This window comes from Poecilia reticulata, chromosome 4 (assembly GCF_904066995.2).
Source record: "Poecilia reticulata chromosome 4, P_reticulata-male-v2, whole genome shotgun sequence".
In the NCBI taxonomy this organism is placed as follows: domain Eukaryota; kingdom Metazoa; phylum Chordata; class Actinopteri; order Cyprinodontiformes; family Poeciliidae; genus Poecilia; species Poecilia reticulata.
Window position 1 is genome coordinate 1,648,065 of NC_088833.1, and position 20,299 is coordinate 1,668,363.

The 20,299-nt window shown below is 52.8% G+C and overlaps 1 protein-coding gene across 1 annotated transcript in view; it reads right to left on the reverse strand.

Annotated features, from left to right (window-relative positions):
* The window catches only part of LOC103463200 (myomegalin), a 50,096-nt gene that overhangs the window by 16,891 nt on the left and 12,906 nt on the right, over positions 1-20,299 (reverse strand). The window lies entirely within an intron of this gene.

The following is a 20,299-nucleotide window of genomic DNA, read 5'->3' on the forward strand; positions in this document are numbered from 1 at the left end:
ACAACTACCACCTTTCACTCAGGAACCAAACGGCACAACTACCACCTTTCACTTCAGAACCAAACGGCACAACTACCACCTCTCACTCAGGAACCAAACGGCACAACGACCACCTTTCACTTCAGAACCAAACGGCACAACTACCACCTCTCACTCAGGAACCAAACGGCACAACGACCACCTTTCACTTCAGAACCAAACGGCACAACTACCACCTCTCACTCAGGAACCAAACGGCACAACGACCACCTTTCACTTCAGAACCAAACGGCACAACGACCACCTTTCACTTCAGAACCAAACGGCACAACTACCACCTCTCACTCAGGAACCAAACGGCACAACGACCACCTTTCACTTCAGAACCAAACGGCACAACGACCACCTCCCACTTCAGAATGCAGCCATGTCAAATATGGCCGACAGTTTCCACAGCGTCTGCAGTCTGAGCGCTCAAGTCGCATCCATCAGACTTTTACGTCACTGATGTGAGACGAGAGTCAGAATCCTGAACAACCAGGCGGTGAATCCCAGCTGCAACCTAAAATATAAAACTTTATTAAACAAGTCAGTGATCGCACCGTTCCCACATCCGGCACCGTTCCCACATCCGGCACCGTTCCCACATCCGGCACCGTTCCCACATCCGGCACCGTTCCCCCATCCGGCACCGTTCCCCCATCCGGCACCGTTCCCCCATCCGGCGCCGTTCCCACATCCGGCACCGTTCCCACATCCGGCACCGTTCCCCCATCCGGCACCGTTCCCACATCCGGCGCCGTTCCCACATCCAGTCCCACCGTTCCCACATCCAGTCCCACCGTTCCCCCATCCGGCACCGTTCCCACATCCGGCACCGTTCCCCCATCCGGCACCGTTCCCACATCCGGCACCGTTCCCCCATCCGGCACCGTTCCCACATCCGGCACCGTTCCCCCATCCGGCGCCGTTCCCACATCCGGCACCGTTCCCACATCCAGTCCCACCGTTCCCCCATCCGGCACCGTTCCCACATCCAGTCCCACCGTTCCCACATCCGGCGCCGTTCCCCCATCCGGCGCCGTTCCCCCATCCGGCGCCGTTCCCACATCCAGTCCCACCGTTCCCACATCCAGTCCCACCGTTCCCCCATCCGGCGCCGTTCCCCCATCCGGCACCGTTCCCACATCCAGTCCCACCGTTCCCACATCCAGTCCCACCGTTCCCCCATCCGGCGCCGTTCCCCCATCCGGCGCCGTTCCCCCATCCGGAACCGTTCCCCCATCCGGCACCGTTCCCACATCCGGCACCGTTCCCCCATCCGGCACTGTTCCCACATCCAGTCCCACCGTTCCCACATCCAGTCCCACCGTTCCCCCATCCGGCGCCGTTCCCCCATCCGGCGCCGTTCCCCCATCCGGCGCCGTTCCCCCATCCGGCGCCGTTCCCACATCCAGTCCCACCGTTCCCCCATCCGGCGCCGTTCCCAAATCCGGCGCCGTTCCCCCATCCGGCGCCGTTCCCACATCCGGCGCCGTTCCCACATCCAGTCCCACCGTTCCCACATCCAGTCCCACCGTTCCCCCATCCAGCGCCGTTCCCCCATCCGGCACCGTTCCCACATCCGGCGCCGTTCCCCCATCCGGCACCGTTCCCACATCCGGCGCCGTTCCCCCATCCGGCGCCGTTCCCACATCCGGCGCCGTTCCCACATCCAGTCCCACCGTTCCCACATCCAGTCCCACCGTTCCCCCATCCGGCACCGTTCCCACATCCGGCACCGTTCCCCCATCCGGCACCGTTCCCACATCCGGCACCGTTCCCCCATCCGGCGCCGTTCCCACATCCGGCACCGTTCCCACATCCAGTCCCACCGTTCCCCCATCCGGCACCGTTCCCACATCCAGTCCCACCGTTCCCCCATCCGGCGCCGTTCCCACATCCAGTCCCACCGTTCCCACATCCAGTCCCACCGTTCCCCCATCCGGCGCCGTTCCCCCATCCGGCGCCGTTCCCCCATCCGGCGCCGTTCCCACATCCAGTCCCACCGTTCCCACATCCAGTCCCACCGTTCCCACATCCAGTCCCACCGTTCCCCCATCCGGCGCCGTTCCCCCATCCGGCGCCGTTCCCCCATCCGGCGCCGTTCCCCCATCCGGCACCGTTCCCCCCTCCGGCACCGTTCCCACATCCGGCACCGTTCCCCATCCGGCACTGTTCCCACATCCAGTCCCACCGTTCCCACATCCAGTCCCACCGTTCCCCCATCCGGCGCCGTTCCCCCATCCGGCGCCGTTCCCACATCCAGTCCCACCGTTCCCACATCCGGCGCCGTTCCCACATCCAGTCCCACCGTTCCCACATCCAGTCCCACCGTTCCCCCATCCGGCGCCGTTCCCCCATCCGGCGCCGTTCCCCCATCCGGCACCGTTCCCACATCCAGTCCCACCGTTCCCACATCCAGTCCCACCGTTCCCCCATCCGGCGCCGTTCCCCCATCCGGCGCCGTTCCCACATCCAGTCCCACCGTTCCCCCATCCGGCACCGTTCCCACATCCAGTCCCACCGTTCCCACATCCGGCACCGTTCCCACATCCAGTCCCACCGTTCCCCCATCCGGCGCCGTTCCCCCATCCGGCACCGTTCCCACATCCGGCACCGTTCCCACATCCAGTCCCACCGTTCCCACATCCGGCACCGTTCCCACATCCAGTCCCACCGTTCCCACATCCGGCACCGTTCCCACATCCAGTCCCACCGTTCCCACATCCGGCACTGTTCCCACATCCAGTCCCACCGTTCCCACATCCGGCGCCGTTCCCCCATCCGGCACCGTTCCCACATCCGGCACCGTTCCCACATCCAGTCCCACCGTTCCCACATCCTGCACCGTTCCACATCCAGTCCCACCGTTCCCACATCCGGCACTGTTCCCACATCCAGTCCCACCGTTCCCCCATCCGGCGCCGTTCCCCCATCCGGCACCGTTCCCACATTCAGTCCCACCGTTCCCACATTCAGTCCCACCGTTCCCACATCCGGCGGTGCTTTGAAACAGAAGCTGCATCTTCATTCATTTATTCTTCTGCTTTTATTAAAAGTCGTTTTTAGACAGAAACTGTAAATTCAAGAAGAAAACTAATTACATCTGACTAGTTATCTAGTTAAAATGAAGTAGCTGGTTACCTATTAATCTGACTAGTTGCCCACCTGTTGATCCATAGCTAGATGAACCGGCAGCTAGTTAGCTCGTTTGTCTAAGTCACTTTTGCAGGATTAGAAACTCTCCAGGTTTCCCACCGTTTCCTGGAACATCCAGCTGGTTTCTCCGAACTAATCAGTTACTTTCTGCAGTCGTTACTTTTATGAGCCTCATTTTGCTCCCAATAACCATCAAAAGGCTTCGCTGACGTGTTGCTGGAGGTTTCAGCAGAATCCACAGGACAGATCGAATCCCAAACCGTGAGACCTGAAGACACAGAGTAACTGTCCACGTTTGTTCTTATAACAGAGCAGAAAGTGCGTTTTAAAGGTGCTGGCCTTCGCGGCCGTGTCTCAGCGCAGCTGCTTGTGATTACAGGACGGGCGAGGAAAACGCGTAGCTGTGTGTTTCGGAGGAGGATCAGCGTCAGCCGCACAGGGATGTGTGTGTTTCGGAGGAGGATCAGCGTCAGCCGCACAGGGATGTGTGTGTTTCGGAGGAGGATCAGCGTCAGCCGCACAGGGATGTGTGTGTTTCGGAGGAGGATCAGCGTCAGCCGCACAGGGATGTGTGTGTTTCGGAGGAGGATCAGCGTCAGCCGCACAGGGATGTGTGTGTTTCGGAGGAGGATCAGCGTCAGCCGCACAGGGATGTGTGTGTTTCGGAGGAGGATCAGCGTCAGCCGCACAGGGATGTGTGTGTTTCGGAGGAGGATCAGCGTCAGCCGCACAGGGATGTGTGTGTTTCTGGGAGTTTTTGTTCAAGGTTTTACTGGAAACTGACGCAGCCATAATGAGCCTCGGCCTCATTCGGCTCCAGGTTCTGTACCATTAAACTTGATGGTTCGGTACCAACGTTTCTCTGGCAAAGGGAAACATTTTTCCAGGGTGGCCTGAGACTAAAGCGTAAAGTGGGAATGCTGCCATTCCAGATCCACAGGAAGGGAAAGATGAGCCGGCGGGACCCGGGCTGTGCCTCTGCTTCCCGACACACACGAAGCAGCAACAATATCCACTGAAGTTGAGACGATGAAGCTTCTGTCAGCGCAGCGTCGCTAAAACCGGATCAGGGTTAGAACCAGGAACATCACGGAGAATCTTTCCCAGCCTGGGAGAAGCTGCTGCAGCAGCTCTGTCCTCTGATAACAATTACTCCGCTTCATAGTTCCCTCATCTACAGAAAGATCAGCCGATGGCAGCAAAAGGCACCTGTTCCTCCCGGAGCTCAGTGCTGCGCCCCGATGGGGCCTGGAAGCTGCAGCGCCAGCGATGCCACGTTGACGCAGCCGGAGACCTTCTCCTCCTCAAATACGTTTTTCTTCCCATTTTTCCCTGGAATGTGAGGAAAGCAGCAGGTCTGCGCCGCACATGTTCCTCTTTCACAATAACTGATCCCAACAGGGAAAACTCAAGAGGAACGCGGAGACACCAGATCCAACACCACTGCTGACTTTGACTAGACCATTTGTAGAGCTGCAGCTGTATCACATGTCGTTACGTTTTCTGTAGAAAAGGTGAAATCCAAAATAACTGTCAGTTTTTTTTAAAAAACTGGTTTTTCCAAAACAGAAAAAGGGGAAATTTATGGAACAAGTGAGAACGAGTCAAACTTTCCCCTCGGCTGCGACTCTGTGCCTTACCAGAGGCACCAAACCCCGAGAAATCAGAGTTCAGACTCCTCCCCTTCCTGCGTCTGATGACATCACGCGTCGAGTCACCTGATTGGTTCGCTCCAAACCAGGAAAAGGAAACCGGGAAAAAAAAAAACCTGCCTCTTTTGCTTTTCCCCCAAAGTTTCCAACAAAGTTCCCTGGTTTCAGCAGCGAGGCGGATCACAGCGTTTCCGTCCTGAACATCATTCAGGAGCAGATTTTACGCTCCGTCTTTCAGGAAGTTGGTTCCAAGTATTTTGGTTCCAACGTCACTAAGCAGCTCGAACTTCTTCAGTCTCGATTTAAAGGTGTTTCAGCCGTTTGTCCCGTTTTTATATTCATTTATTCCACCGAGATTAAAAATCTCTGTTACAAACTGAGAAGCATGAACATTAAATAAACTAGTTAAGACGTTCAGAGGAACATCTTTTCTTTAAATGGTTCCCAGAAGACGGAGCAGAAACGTTCAGTTTGGACTTTTGGGAAGTAAAACTTATTTCTCCTCCGGTGGATTTATAAATAAATAAATGGATTATAAATAAAAACATGCCGATGATAGGCGTCCATCACGATGCGGGAAACATTTTAAACTCGTTATGGATCCATAATTAACAGACGTTTAAGAGAAACATGCAGGTACAAAACGTCTCCGCAGTTCAGACACACAGGAGCTTTCTGCATCTCGACCCCCGAGCATCATCCTGCCACCACCGAGCCAGAATGTGGAGGGGAACCAAGCGACTAACGGAGGAATGTTTCAGGTTCACCTCCAGCCGTTCTCCTCCACCAGCTGCACGACTGGCGGTTTCAGCCATGTCACTGTAATAAATGCCGTCAGGGCGGCTGCAGGACCCAAGCAGCCGAGAGGAAAAGACTTTTCTGAGTTTATAACTGGGTCCATATGATCTCTGTTCATTAAAAACCCGTTAGTTCATAAACATGCAGAGAAGTTTTACATGCAGGCAGAAGCAGCAGCAGCAGAGACGCATTAGTTTTTAAAATCAAAGCCCGTCTGTCCGTCCGTCCGTCTGTCCGTCAGGCTCTAATATTCATACAACTGGGAGCAGATTATTGGACACTTTAACTCAATTACCATCCGTGACCGACGCCGTGATCAAGTCAATATGTTGTCTCTGACCCGCTGAAGAGGGCTGCAAATTTACTGCACAGACCTGGAAGCAATTAGCAGTTCAATGCGCTGCGTGTCCAGGTGGTGGCGCTACAGCAGCTCAGTGCAGCCGGACGCTGCATGAATCCTGCACAGATGTTAAAGTCGGAGACGACGTCATGCGGTTCTGAGCTGACAGATGTAAGAGCAACAGTCATCATTTATTCATTAATGGCTGGAAATCTGGACTGAAGGGAAAGTTTTGCTGCGTTGCTGCAGCTGCGTTGCTGCAGCTGCTGCAGCTGCGCTGCTGCAGCTCTGAGGAGCCTAATGAACTGCTGCTGCTGCTGCATCATGCATGCATCCTGCAGAACGCTCCAGGAATACACCTGCACTGCTGCACAGCGAAAACACAAGCCTGCAACGTTTCTGCTTCATCAGCTTCAAATACTGTTTCACTCAGCAGAACCCACAGAACCAGAACCAGAACCAGAACCAGAACCCAAGGCAGTCTGAGCTCAGCTGAAGCCAGACGGACACAAAGCTGGTGATTAACAAACAGTTTAAGTGGAAAAGCAGAAACCAGAAAACGTATTTCCAGTCAAACATGTCGAAGACCTTTAAACTGCCTCGGTGCTTCGTCTGTCTCGGTTCTGATCCAAACATGAACAGAACCAGAGCGATGGTTGTCTGATGAACGCAGAGTTTCCACCTGCATCAAGCTGAGTTACGGTTTGGATCTGTTATAGATCAAAACAACGAAACGTCTTTAAGAAACGATTCTGGTACAAAATGCTCAAAGATCCGATTCCAAACTGGTTCTGACTCAATGAAACCAAGATGAGCTACAGGAAGAATAACTGAGATCAGGTAAATTAAACAAAGGACAGCTAAATAAAGTTAAAGCAAACTTAGCTAAGCTAAAGCTAGCTCCTCTAGCCTAAAAGGGTTTTAGCTAATGTAAGCTAAGCTATGCTACGCTAAACTAAGTCAAGAAAGGACAAAGCAACATTAAGGCTAATCTAAACTAATCCAAGTTACAATAAGATGAATTTCCTACAGAAGTTAAAACTAAGATTAGCTGAACTGCAGAAAATCAAATTACACAAGTTCAAGCTAACCTAGCTAAGCTAAAAAGAAGCTAAGCTACATTAAACTAGCTTGGTGTATTTTAAGCATTACTTTGTTTCTTATTTGCTTTTTGGTCAAACATTAATAATTTACACTTGATTCAATCTGTGAAAGTAGAAAATTAAGTACAATCCATTTAACATGAATGATTCTGTTGAATTTTACTAAATGCTAAATTTCTACGTAGAATAATCTAAAAAATAGGACAAATTAATTACAGTCTGCTTGGAAAATGCAGATCAAAATGAGTTTTTGTTTAAAATAATGTTAATGTCTTGAATTATTTTTCAGTAAATGTTCAAGTATTAATCTAAACCTGAGTTAATTAATAAGCTGTGAATCTCTGAAGAAAACACTTAAAGATGCTGGAAAACATTTGAAGAGATAACCAGATGCTAATCTTTCCTTCTGCTAACCTAAATCTGAGATACTAGAAGCTGGAGGAAGGAAAGCAGATTGGAGAAGATAATTTTCCATGAATGAAACGCGTTACGGTCTGAGGATAAAGCAGAAATAAGAGGATCGATCCAGGCTGGGACTCGGGTCACCAGATGGGAAATGATCTCCTCAACATTTCCTGGGAATCACAACCAAAGTATGTAGAGTTCGTATCAGTGAAGACCCAGACGGTTCTACTGCGAACTGGATGCAGGACAGGTGAAGTGACCGCAGGTCGAGTCAGCAGAACGTTTCTGTGAGTGTTGGTGTTTCAGATGTGCTGGTTGGCTGAGCTGCTGCGTATCGATCCGCCGCTCTGAGTGCTGAAAGCCGAGCCGTCTGCCGACCGGACGTCCATTAAACGGCTAAAAACAACCCTACACCAGGGGCCGGTCTGAGTTACATTATCCTAAAATATACATAAAAGATGCCAGTATTGCTTTCTAAACCGGATCCTGCAACATTTATAGTTATATAACTTTATGGCTACAAAATAAACTAGAAGTGAAAATGCAGTGTGAACGCTGTTAGCCGACTTGTTTTGGTGAAAATGGCAGGAGCATTGTGAATCAGCTGCAGAAGAAAACAAAAGCTTTCAAAACTGTTGAAGAGGAGCGGAAAGTTTCCACCTAAAGACGATTAGAAATCTGTGCAGAGCATTCTTTCTTTCAAACCTGCAGTTTATAAGGTAGAATGAGCTAAAAAGCTAATGCTAACTGAAATACTCTGTTAGCACTAGCATATTGACCAACTGTAACATATCCTACAGAGAGTGAAAAAAACACATAAGCTAAACTTAGCTGAAGAGCTAAAGCTAGCTTAAAAGACAATGATAGCATCTGGGTTAGCACTAGCTTGCTGACCTAAGCAGCCAGGGGCCTAAACTCCCACTGACTGCAGTTAAGACAGGAAAAGCAGACACTCCTGCTGTTAGATCACAGAAACACTAGTTGATGCACAGGTCTTTGCATGTTTGGACTCCTCTTCCTGGAATCAAGCAAACCGTTAAGGCGGCAGAGGCAGCAGCTTCTGAATAAAAGTCGGTGATTGGCTGCAGCTTCCCTGCACTGACATGATTGTTCTAGTTTCTGTTCTCATGAAATTAAACTAACAGTCTCTGTGACTGAGAGGAGAAATGGCGCAGCAGGCGGTTCATGTGGACCGAGAAACTTTCTCCTGCCCGATCTGTATGGATCTACTGAAGGATCCGGTGACGATTCCCTGTGGACACAGCTACTGCATGAGCTGCATTAAAAGCTTCTGGGATGAGAGTGGGGAGAAGAAAATCTACCACTGCCCTCAGTGCAGACAGACCTTCACACCAAGGCCTCTCCTGCAGAAGAACACCATGCTAGCAGCTTTAGTGGAGCAGCTGAAGAAGACTGGACTCCAATCCGCTCCTGCTGATCACTGCTATGCTGGACCTGAAGACGTGGCCTGTGATTTCTGCACTGGGAGGAAGCTGAAAGCCTTCAGGTCCTGTCTGGTCTGTTTGGTTTCCTACTGTAGGAATCACCTACAGTAGGAAATGATTCAGATCCTTTAAACCAGGGGTCCCCAAACCTTTTCCTGTGAGGGCCACATAACTTTTCCCTTCTCTGGTCGGGGGCCGGAGTCAGTTTGTAACAGAAAAAGTGTTGCACGTTTATCACCTGCGCTGCCGGAAATTGTTGACTGGGGAGGGCGTTTCTCAATTGATTTTTACCCAGAAAGCACATGGGCAAAAAGTGAAACGGTCACTGGGACTGACTAGTATATACTTCACTGAGGGAAACCTGGAATGCGGCGTTCATAACAAACACATGTTCATCTGCTCTACCGCTAGCAAACAACCGTACTGACTAAATAACATAAAAGTCAAGCAGTTCCCTAAAAGTCCAACAGATGGCAGCAATGCGCCATGCAAAACAAAACACCCAGAGTTTACAGGACACACTTCCTGCTAAAGATGGTCTCTGAGATGGATAATCTACTGTCAGAACCAGAACCAAAGAGCAGAACTGGATTGTTAAAATATTCATGTGAGATCACTCTGGATCCAAACACAGCACACAGAAAGCTGTTATTATCAGAGAGGAACAGGAAGGCACAAAGAATGTGCCAACATCAGTCTTATTCTCAACACCCAGACAGATTCACCGGATGTTACCAGGTCCTGAGCAGAGAGCGTCTCACTGGACGCTGTTACTGGGAGGTGGAGTGGAGCGGCCAGCAAGTTTATGTCGGAGTCGCATACAAGAACATCAACAAGGCAGGATGGGGAAATGAATGTCTATTTGGACATAATGCCAATTCTTGGGTATTTGACATGTTGTTTATGCTGCAATGCATCCTGGGTAGATGACACATGCTAGGTGCTAGCTCCTAGCATGTGTCCATTTAGCCAAAACAACTAATTTTTTTGCAAATGAAAAACATTTAGCCCTTCCAGTTTGAGCCAGAGCACAATGACATAAAATTAAATACAGAAATGAGAAGGAGAGATGAAGATGAGGAGGACCAAACAGATGAAGAGAAAAGACCATCAGCTGATGTAGCGGCTTGGCGATGCTAGCCAGAAGAAGAGCATAGCTGCAAGCAGCTCCAGTTCCTGACTCATGATGCTTACGGTGAGCGTCAGGATCAAAACTCCTGCTAATAACAGGCGCTAACAGGATAATGGTGTTAGCTCTTCCTTATGGTGTTAGCATCTGCTAATTGTGCTAGCCCCTGGTAATTAATTAGCTCCTGCTAGTGGAGTTAGCTGCTGGTTAGCGCTAGCTAACATAGTAAATCACAAGTCGATGATGTTAGCTTGTTTCAGTCGATATCTATAGCGAAACATGAAAACCTTTAGATCAATCCAGACATTTCAGCCTCCTCTGCACCTTCACTTGTGTTTTGTCTGGAGGCTTTATGTCCACTTTGACCTTCCCACGCCGTCGACCCAGCATGCATTGCACAGGTGAAAAAACGGAGGCCTCCATAGGTAAAAAGAACCAAAAAAACCACCATTTCTAAAGGAATTATGACTTTTTAAGTGCCACAAAGAACTTAAACTCTGTTTTGACTCGATAATTACATTCCAACATGGCGCCGCCTGGCAGAACTTCCCTCTGAGGTTCTGCACCGTGTGAGAAAACTGGACCTCTGCTCCAGCGTCACACACTCTGTGTTTCACCGCTTTTTAATTCAGCAGCAGCAAATTCAAACACACACACACACACACACACACACACACACACACACACACACACACACACACACACACACACACACACACACACACACACACACACATTGTGACCCATTTGAACGCCACTACTAGCTGTGGGATCCAGGAGGAGATGAAACCTCTGCAGAAGGACATTGCGGCGGCGCGAGCGCTTTGTTTCTGGAAGCGGTGATCCATCTCTGACAGACGCTCCAAACCATGTGAGGCTTTTCAGGAGTCGACACTGAGGGCAGAATAACAGATTAGCAACCCTAATTTGTCCTGAGGTTTTAATGGCTGAAATTATATGCAATCCTCCCCCATCTTCCATCAATCCAAGTGTTTCCGTGGTCGGTTTGATTTCACATTTATAGGCAGCCATGTGCTTCCAATTTCTCCTGAGGACTAATAAAGACCACTTGAGACGGCGGGCGTTTTGACTGGGTGATTTTTCTCCCCTCAGTTCTGAGAACCTCCGCTGGATGTTTGACAGCTCCACAGCGGCTCCGGCAGGTTCACGTTTCAGCCGAGTTAGCCGGTTCCCTAACCCGACCCAAATGTGGACGCAGGGCAAACAGAGCGGCCTGGATCCAATAAGCCTGTTAGGCTGAGGGGAGCAGCGCGCCGCCGCTGTCAGGAGACGTTAGCGTGACGCCGCCGCGGCTTTAATGAGCGCCATCACAGCGCGGGGACTCGGCTTCCTGTCAGAAATCAACGTGTTTCCGTTGGTTACGCCGCGAGACGCGAACCTGTAAACAACGCAGCGTCCTGACGGGAATCAGACGGCGATTCAGGAAACAGGCTCACAGTTAGTCCAACCGAGAGACCTGACGTCTCCAGCCAGAGGCTCTTCGGCCATTCAGAGATTAGATGATTAATAACATGAGGCTCTGGGGGGGGAGACTCATGCTACTTACTGGTGAGAACACAACCAGGAAGGCTGCATTCACACCAGTAAGCCACGACTCTGCCTTCGGAAGCCATGACTCGGCCTTCTGAAGCCACGACTCGGCCTTCTGAAGCCATGACTCGGCCTTCTGAAGCCACGACTCGGCCTTCTGAAGCCATGACTCGGCCTTCTGAAGCCACGACTCGGCCTTCTGAAGCCATGACTCGGCCTTCTGAAGCCATGACTCGGCCTTCTGAAGCCATGACTCGGCCTTCTGAAGCCATGACTCGGCCTTCTGAAGCCACGACTCGGCCTTCTGAAGCCACGACTCGGCCTTCTGAAGCCACGACTCGGCCTTCTGAAGCCACGACTCGACCTTCTGAAGCCACGACTCGGCCTTCTGAAGCCATGACTCGGCCTTCTGAAGCCACGACTCGGCCTTCTGAAGCCATGACTCGGCCTTCTGAAGCCATGACTCGGCCTTCTGAAGCCACGACTCGGCCTTCTGAAGCCATGACTCGGCCTTCTGAAGCCATGACTCGGCCTTCTGAAGCCATGACTCGGCCTGTTTGGATGCATGAAGCCATGACTCGGCCTTCTGAAGTCATGACTCGGCCTTCTGAAGTCATGACTCTGACTCTGCCTTCTGAAGCCATGACTCGGCCTTCTGAAGCCATGACTCGGCCTTCTGAAGCCATGACTCTGACTCTGCCTTCTGAAGCCATGACTCGGCCTTCTGAAGCCATGACTCGGCCTTCTGAAGCCATGACTCGGCCTTCTGAAGCCATGACTCGGCCTTCTGAAGCCATGACTCGGCCTGTTTGGATGCATGAAGCCATGACTCGGCCTTCTGAAGCCACGACTTGGCCTTCTGAAGTCATGACTCTGACTCTGCCTTCTGAAGCCATGACTCGGCCTTCTGAAGCCATGACTCGGCCTTCTGAAGCCATGACTCGGCCTTCTGAAGCCACGACTCGGCCTTCTGAAGCCATGACTCGGCCTTCTGAAGCCATGACTCGGCCTGTTTGGATGCATGAAGCCACGACTCGGCCTTCTGAAGCCACGACTCGGCCTTCTGAAGCAATGACTCGGCCTGTTTGGATGCATGAAGCCATGACTCGGCCTTCTGAAGTCATGACTCGGCCTTCTGAAGTCATGACTCTGACTCTGCCTTCTGAAGCCATGACTCGGCCTTCTGAAGCCATGACTCGGCCTTCTGAAGTCATGACTCGGCCTTCTGAAGTCATGACTCGGCCTTCTGCAGCCATGACTCTGCCTTCTGAAGACATGACTCTGACTCTGCCTTCTGAAGCCATGACTCGGCCTTCTGAAGCCATGACTCGGCCTTCTGAAGCCATGACTCGGCCTTCTGAAGCCATGACTCGGCCTTCTGAAGCCATGACTCGGCCTGTTTGGATGCATGAAGCCATGACTCGGCCTTCTGAAGCCACGACTCGGCCTTCTGAAGTCATGACTCTGCCTCCGCCTGCTGAAGCCATGACTCGGACTTCTGAAGCCATGACTCGGCCTTCTGAAGCCATGACTCGGCCTTCTGAAGCCACGACTCGGCCTTCTGAAGCCATGACTCGGCCTTCTGAAGCCATGACTCGGCCTGTTGGGGTGCATGAAGCCATGACTCGGCCTTCTGAAGCCACGACTCGGCCTTCTGAAGCCATGACTCGGCCTGTTTGGATGCATGAAGCCATGACTCGGCCTTCTGAAGTCATGACTCGGCCTTCTGAAGTCATGACTCTGACTCTGCCTTCTGAAGCCATGACTCGGCCTTCTGAAGCCATGACTCGGCCTTCTGAAGTCATGACTCGGCCTTCTGAAGTCATGACTCGGCCTTCTGCAGCCATGACTCTGCCTTCTGAAGACATGACTCTGCCTTCTGAAGCCATGACTCGGCCTTCTGAAGCCATGACTCGGCCTTCTGAAGCCATGACTCGGCCTTCTGAAGTCATGACTCGGCCATCTGAAGTCATGACTCTGACTCTGCCTTCTGAAGCCATGACTCGGCCTTCTGAAGCCATGACTCGGCCTTCTGAAGCCATGACTCTGACTCTGCCTTCTGAAGCCATGACTCGGCCTTCTGAAGCCATGACTCGGCCTTCTGAAGCCATGACTCGGCCTTCTGAAGCCATGACTCGGCCTTCTGAAGCCATGACTCGGCCTGTTTGGATGCATGAAGCCATGACTCGGCCTTCTGAAGCCACGACTCGGCCTTCTGAAGTTATGACTCTGACTCTGCCTTCTGAAGCCATGACTCGGCCTTCTGAAGCCATGACTCGGCCTTCTGAAGCCACGACTCGGCCTTCTGAAGCCATGACTCGGCCTGTTTGGATGCATGAAGCCATGACTCGGCCTTCTGAAGCCCTGACTCGGCCTTCTGAAGTCATGACTCTGACTCTGCCTTCTGAAGCCATGACTCGGCCTTCTGAAGCCATGACTCGGCCTTCTGAAGTCATGACTCGGCCTTCTGAAGTCATGACTCGGCCTTCTGCAGCCATGACTCTGCCTTCTGAAGACATGACTCTGCCTTCTGAAGCCATGACTCGGCCTTCTGAAGCCATGACTCGGCCTTCTGAAGCCATGACTCGGCCTTCTGAAGCCATGACTCGGCCTTCTGAAGCCACGACTCGGCCTTCTGAAGCCATGACTCGGCCTTCTGAAGCCATGACTCGGCCTGTTTGGATGCATGAAGCCACGACTCGGCCTTCTGAAGCCATGACTCGGCCTTCTGAAGCCACGACTCGGCCTTCTGAAGCCATGACTCGGCCTTCTGAAGCCATGACTCGGCCTGTTTGGATGCATGAAGCCATGACTCGGCCTTCTGAAGCCACGACTCGGCCTTCTGAAGCCACGACTCTGCCTTCTGAAGCCATGACTCGGCCTGTTTGGATGCATGAAGCCATGACTCGGCCTTCTGAAGTCATGACTCGGCCTTCTGAAGTCATGACTCTGACTCTGCCTTCTGAAGCCATGACTCGGCCTTCTGAAGCCATGACTCGGCCTTCTGAAGTCATGACTCGGCCTTCTGAAGTCATGACTCGGCCTTCTGCAGCCATGACTCTGCCTTCTGAAGACATGACTCTGCCTTCTGAAGCCATGACTCGGCCTTCTGAAGCCATGACTCGGCCTTCTGAAGCCATGACTCGGCCTTCTGAAGCCATGACTCGGCCTTCTGAAGCCACGACTCGGCCTTCTGAAGCCATGACTCGGCCTTCTGAAGCCATGACTCGGCCTGTTTGGATGCATGAAGCCATGACTCGGCCTTCTGAAGCCATGACTCGGCCTTCTGAAGCCACGACTCGGCCTTCTGAAGCCATGACTCGGCCTTCTGAAGCCATGACTCGGCCTGTTTGGATGCATGAAGCCACGACTCGGCCTTCTGAAGCCACGACTCGGCCTTCTGAAGCCATGACTCGGCCTTCTGAAGCCATGACTCGGCCTTCTGAAGCCATGACTCGGCCTTCTGAAGCCACGACTCGGCCTTCTGAAGTCATGACTCGGCCTTCTGAAGCCATGACTCTGACTCTGCCTTCTGAAGCCACGACTCGGCCTTCTGAAGCCATGACTCGGCCTTCTGAAGCCATGACTCGGCCTTCTGAAGCCACGACTCGGCCTTCTGAAGCCATGACTCGGCCTTCTGAAGCCATGACTCGGCCTGTTTGGATGCATGAAGCCACGACTCGGCCTTCTGAAGCCACGACTCGGCCTTCTGAAGCAATGACTCGGCCTGTTTGGATGCATGAAGCCACGACTCGGCCTTCTGAAGCCATGACTCGGCCTTCTGAAGCCATGACTCGGCCTGTTTGGATGCATGAAGCCATGACTCGGCCTTCTGAAGCCATGACTCGGCCTTCTGAAGCCATGACTCGGCCTGTTTGGATGCATGAAGCCACGACTCGGCCTTCTGAAGCCACGACTCGGCCTTCTGAAGCCATGACTCGGCCTTCTGAAGCCATGACTCGGCCTTCTGAAGCCACGACTCGGCCTTCTGAAGCCATGACTCGGCCTTCTGAAGCCATGACTCTGACTCTGCCTTCTGAAGCCACGACTCGGCCTTCTGAAGCCATGACTCGGCCTTCTGAAGCCATGACTCGGCCTTCTGAAGCCACGACTCGGCCTTCTGAAGCCATGACTCGGCCTTCTGAAGCCATGACTCGGCCTGTTTGGATGCATGAAGCCATGACTCGGCCTTCTGAAGCCACGACTCGGCCTTCTGAAGCCATGACTCGGCCTGTTTGGATGCATGAAGCCATGACTCGGCCTTCTGAAGCCATGACTCGGCCTTCTGAAGCCATGACTCGGCCTGTTTGGATGCATGAAGCCATGACTCGGCCTTCTGAAGCCATGACTCGGCCTTCTGAAGCCATGACTCGGCCTTCTGAAGCCATGACTCGGCCTGTTTGGATGCATGAAGCCACGACTCGGCCTTCTGAAGCCACGACTCGGCCTTCTGAAGCCATGACTCGGCCTTCTGAAGCCATGACTCGGCCTTCTGAAGCCATGACTCGGCCTTCTGAAGCCACGACTCGGCCTTCTGAAGCCATGACTCGGCCTTCTGAAGCCATGACTCTGACTCTGCCTTCTGAAGCCACGACTCGGCCTTCTGAAGCCATGACTCGGCCTTCTGAAGCCACGACTCGGCCTTCTGAAGCCACGACTCGGCCTTCTGAAGCCATGACTCGGCCTTCTGAAGCCATGACTCGGCCTGTTTGGATGCATGAAGCCACGACTCGGCCTTCTGAAGCCACGACTCGGCCTTCTGAAGCAATGACTCGGCCTGTTTGGATGCATGAAGCCACGACTCGGCCTTCTGAAGCAATGACTCGGCCTGTTTGGATGCATGAAGCCACGACTCGGCCTTCTGAAGCCACGACTCGGCCTTCTGAAGCCATGACTCGGCCTGTTTGGATGCATGAAGCCATGACTCGGCCTTCTGAAGCCATGACTCTGCCTTCTGAAGCCATGACTCGGACTTCTGAAGCCATGACTCGGCCTTCTGAAGCCATGACTCGGCCTGTTTGGATGCATGAAGCCACGACTCGGCCTTCTGAAGCCACGACTCGGCCTTCTGAAGCCACGACTCGGCCTTCTGAAGCCATGACTCGGCCTGTTTGGATGCATGAAGCCACGACTCGGCCTTCTGAAGCCACGACTCGGCCTTCTGAAGCCACGACTCGGCCTTCTGAAGCCATGACTCGGCCTTCTGAAGTCATGACTCTGACTCTGCCTTCTGAAGCCATGACTCTGCTTTCTGAAGCCATGACTCTGACTCTGCCTTCTGAAGCCATGACTCTGCCTTCTGAAGCCATGACTCGGCCTTCTGAAGCCATGACTCGGCCTTCTGAAGCCATGACTCGGCCTTCTGAAGCCATGACTCGGCCTTCTGAAGCCATGACTCGGCCTTCTGAAGCCATGACTCGGCCTTCTGAAGCCACGACTCGGCCTTCTGAAGCCACGACTCGGCCTTCTGAAGCCACGACTCGGCCTTCTGAAGCCACGACTCGGCCTTCTGAAGCCATGACTCGGCCTGTTTGGATGCATGAAGCCATGACTCGGCCTTCTGAAGCCATGACTCTGCCTTCTGAAGTCATGACTCTGACTCTGCCTTCTGAAGCCATGACTCGGCCTTCTGAAGCCATGACTCGGCCTTCTGAAGCCATGACTCGGCCTTCTGAAGCCACGACTCGGCCTTCTGAAGCCATGACTCGGCCTTCTGAAGCCATGACTCGGCCTGTTTGGATGCATGAAGCCATGACTCGGCCTTCTGAAGCCATGACTCGGCCTTCTGAAGCCATGACTCGGCCTTCTGAAGCCATGACTCGTGACTCGGCCTTCTGAAGCCATGACTCGGCCTTCTGAAGCCACGACTCGGCCTTCTGAAGCCATGACTCGTGACTCTGCCTTCTGAAGCCATGACTCGGCCTTCGGAAGCCATGACTCGGCCTTCTGAAGCCATGACTCGGCCTGTTTGGATGCATGAAGCCATGACTCGGCCTTCTGAAGCCATGACTCTGCCTTCTGAAGCCATGACTCGGCCTTCTGAAGCCATGACTCGGCCTTCTGAAGCCATGACTCGGCCTTCTGAAGCCATGACTCGGCCTTCTGAAGCCATGACTCGGCCTGTTTGGATGCATGAAGCCATGACTCGGCCTTCTGAAGCCACGACTCGGCCTTCTGAAGCCACGACTCGGCCTTCTGAAGCCATGACTCGGCCTGTTTGGATGCATGAAGCCATGACTCGGCCTTCTGAAGCCACGACTCGGCCTTCTGAAGCCACGACTCGGCCTTCTGAAGCCATGACTCTGCCTTCTGAAGTCATGACTCTGACTCTGCCTTCTGAAGCCATGACTCTGCTTTCTGAAGCCATGACTCGGCCTTCTGAAGCCATGACTCTGCCTTCTGAAGCCATGACTCGGCCTTCTGAAGCCATGACTCGGCCTTCTGAAGCCATGACTCGGCCTTCTGAAGCCATGACTCGGCCTTCTGAAGCCATGACTCGGCCTTCTGAAGCCATGACTCGGCCTTCTGAAGCCACGACTCGGCCTTCTGAAGCCATGACTCGGCCTTCTGAAGCCACGACTCGGCCTTCTGAAGCCACGACTCAGCCTTCTGAAGCAATGACTCGGCCTGTTTGGATGCATGAAGCCACGACTCGGCCTTCTGAAGCCATGACTCTGCCTTCTGAAGTCATGACTCTGACTCTGCCTTCTGAAGCCATGACTCTGCTTTCTGAAGCCATGACTCGGCCTTCTGAAGCCATGACTCTGACTCTGCCTTCTGAAGCCATGACTCTGCCTTCTGAAGCCATGACTCGGCCTTCTGAAGCCATGACTCGGCCTTCTGAAGCCATGACTCGGCCTTCTGAAGCCACGACTCGGCCTTCTGAAGCCATGACTCGGCCTTCTGAAGCCATGACTAGGCCTGTTTGGATGCATGAAGCCATGACTCGGCCTTCTGAAGCCATGACTCGGCCTTCTGAAGCCATGACTCGGCCTTCTGAAGCCATGACTCGTGACTCGGCCTTCTGAAGTCATGACTCGGCCTTTTGAAGCCACGACTCGGCCTTCTGAAGCCATGACTCGTGACTCGGCCTTCTGAAGCCATGACTCGGCCTTCGGAAGCCATGACTCGGCCTTCTGAAGCCATGACTCGGCCTTCTGAAGCCATGACTCGTGACTCGGCCTTCTGAAGCCATGACTCGGCCTTCGGAAGCCATGACTCGGCCTTCGGAAGCCATGACTCGGCCTTCTGAAGCCATGACTCGGCCTGTTTGGATGCATGAAGCCATGACTCGGCCTTCTGAAGCCACGACTCGGCCTTCTGAAGCCATGACTCGGCCTTCTGAAGCCATGACTCGTGACTCGGCCTTCTGAAGCCATGACTCGGCCTTCTGAAGCCACGACTCGGCCTTCTGAAGCCATGACTCGTGACTCGGCCTTCTGAAGCCATGACTCGGCCTTCGGAAGCCATGACTCGGCCTTCTGAAGCCATGACTCGGCCTTCGGAAGCCATGACTCGGCCTTCTGAAGCCACGACCGGTGGAAACGGGTTGACCCCGGGTCAAAGACCCCCGCCGCTCTGAAAGCCGTCGGTCTCAGGACGCCGTCCAGATTGTATCCAGAAAATCCTCGCAGGCGTCCAGGAGGTGAGCCTCTCCCCCAGTAATTACCTCAGCCGGCCTAATTAGAGCTGACAAAGTTTAAAGGTAACAGCCCACCTGCCTGTTCGCTACACACGGCTGTTTCTGATTGGACTACCTGGCTCACCGCCCAGGGCTCCACCTCATCAGGGGAGGCTCATAAAAAACCCCAACAAGTATTCTACCGATTCCCTGCATCAATATGAGCACAGTTAGATAACGAGGTCATAAACAGCTAATAACCCAGTTATTCTGGGTGAAATTAAAGGCACATTTCACCCAGGCTGGAGAAATCTGCTCAAATGGATCCATGTCGGGAAAATCACGACGCCAAAAACCCGATTCTTTACATGGCGGCGCTGCGCCACCGCAGAGGAAAAATAACGCAGAAAAACCGTTAAAGATCGACTCAAAACCACTTCGACTGCTCCCTGAATCGGCTGCGCTACACACGGACTCGCTGCCATAGCAACCGACAACAACGCCGCTTTATGTTTCAGGATTCAACACCCAAAAAACCAGCACTCAACCATTTCCCACACAAAGAGCAGAACACTCATTCTCATGTTTTCAGACTTATTTGCTTTGCGATTAATAAACGATCGCAGTGGAAGGTTAGCTGCTGCTGCTAGCAAGGCTAACACCGCGGTGGTGGATCAAACACCTGCCCTACTGATGAGGGGAGTTCAGGTCACCTTTTCTTATTTGAACTCAACCAAAACACACAGAAGTCCAGAGCACAGCTACACGTTAAGGTTGTCATCGTCAAGCTAGCATGAATGAACTACCTCCCTCTCCCTCGCTATTTTTTTAATTAAAGCTTTTCCTGACCTTCCTGTCTAATTGTCTTAGTGTTGACAACTAGCAGCAAAGCAATGCTTCCCTTTTTCTTTTATATATCAGGCATACATTTAAGATTTTGTGCATTATGTAGCTAAAATCGATGCTAGTCATCGTTAGCAAGCAGCTTTCTGCCCTCCAGCAGGGAGATGGGGCGAGACGCAGGGCACTTGATGGGTTTACATTCATTGGGAAATTACCTATACTGCTTTAGCAT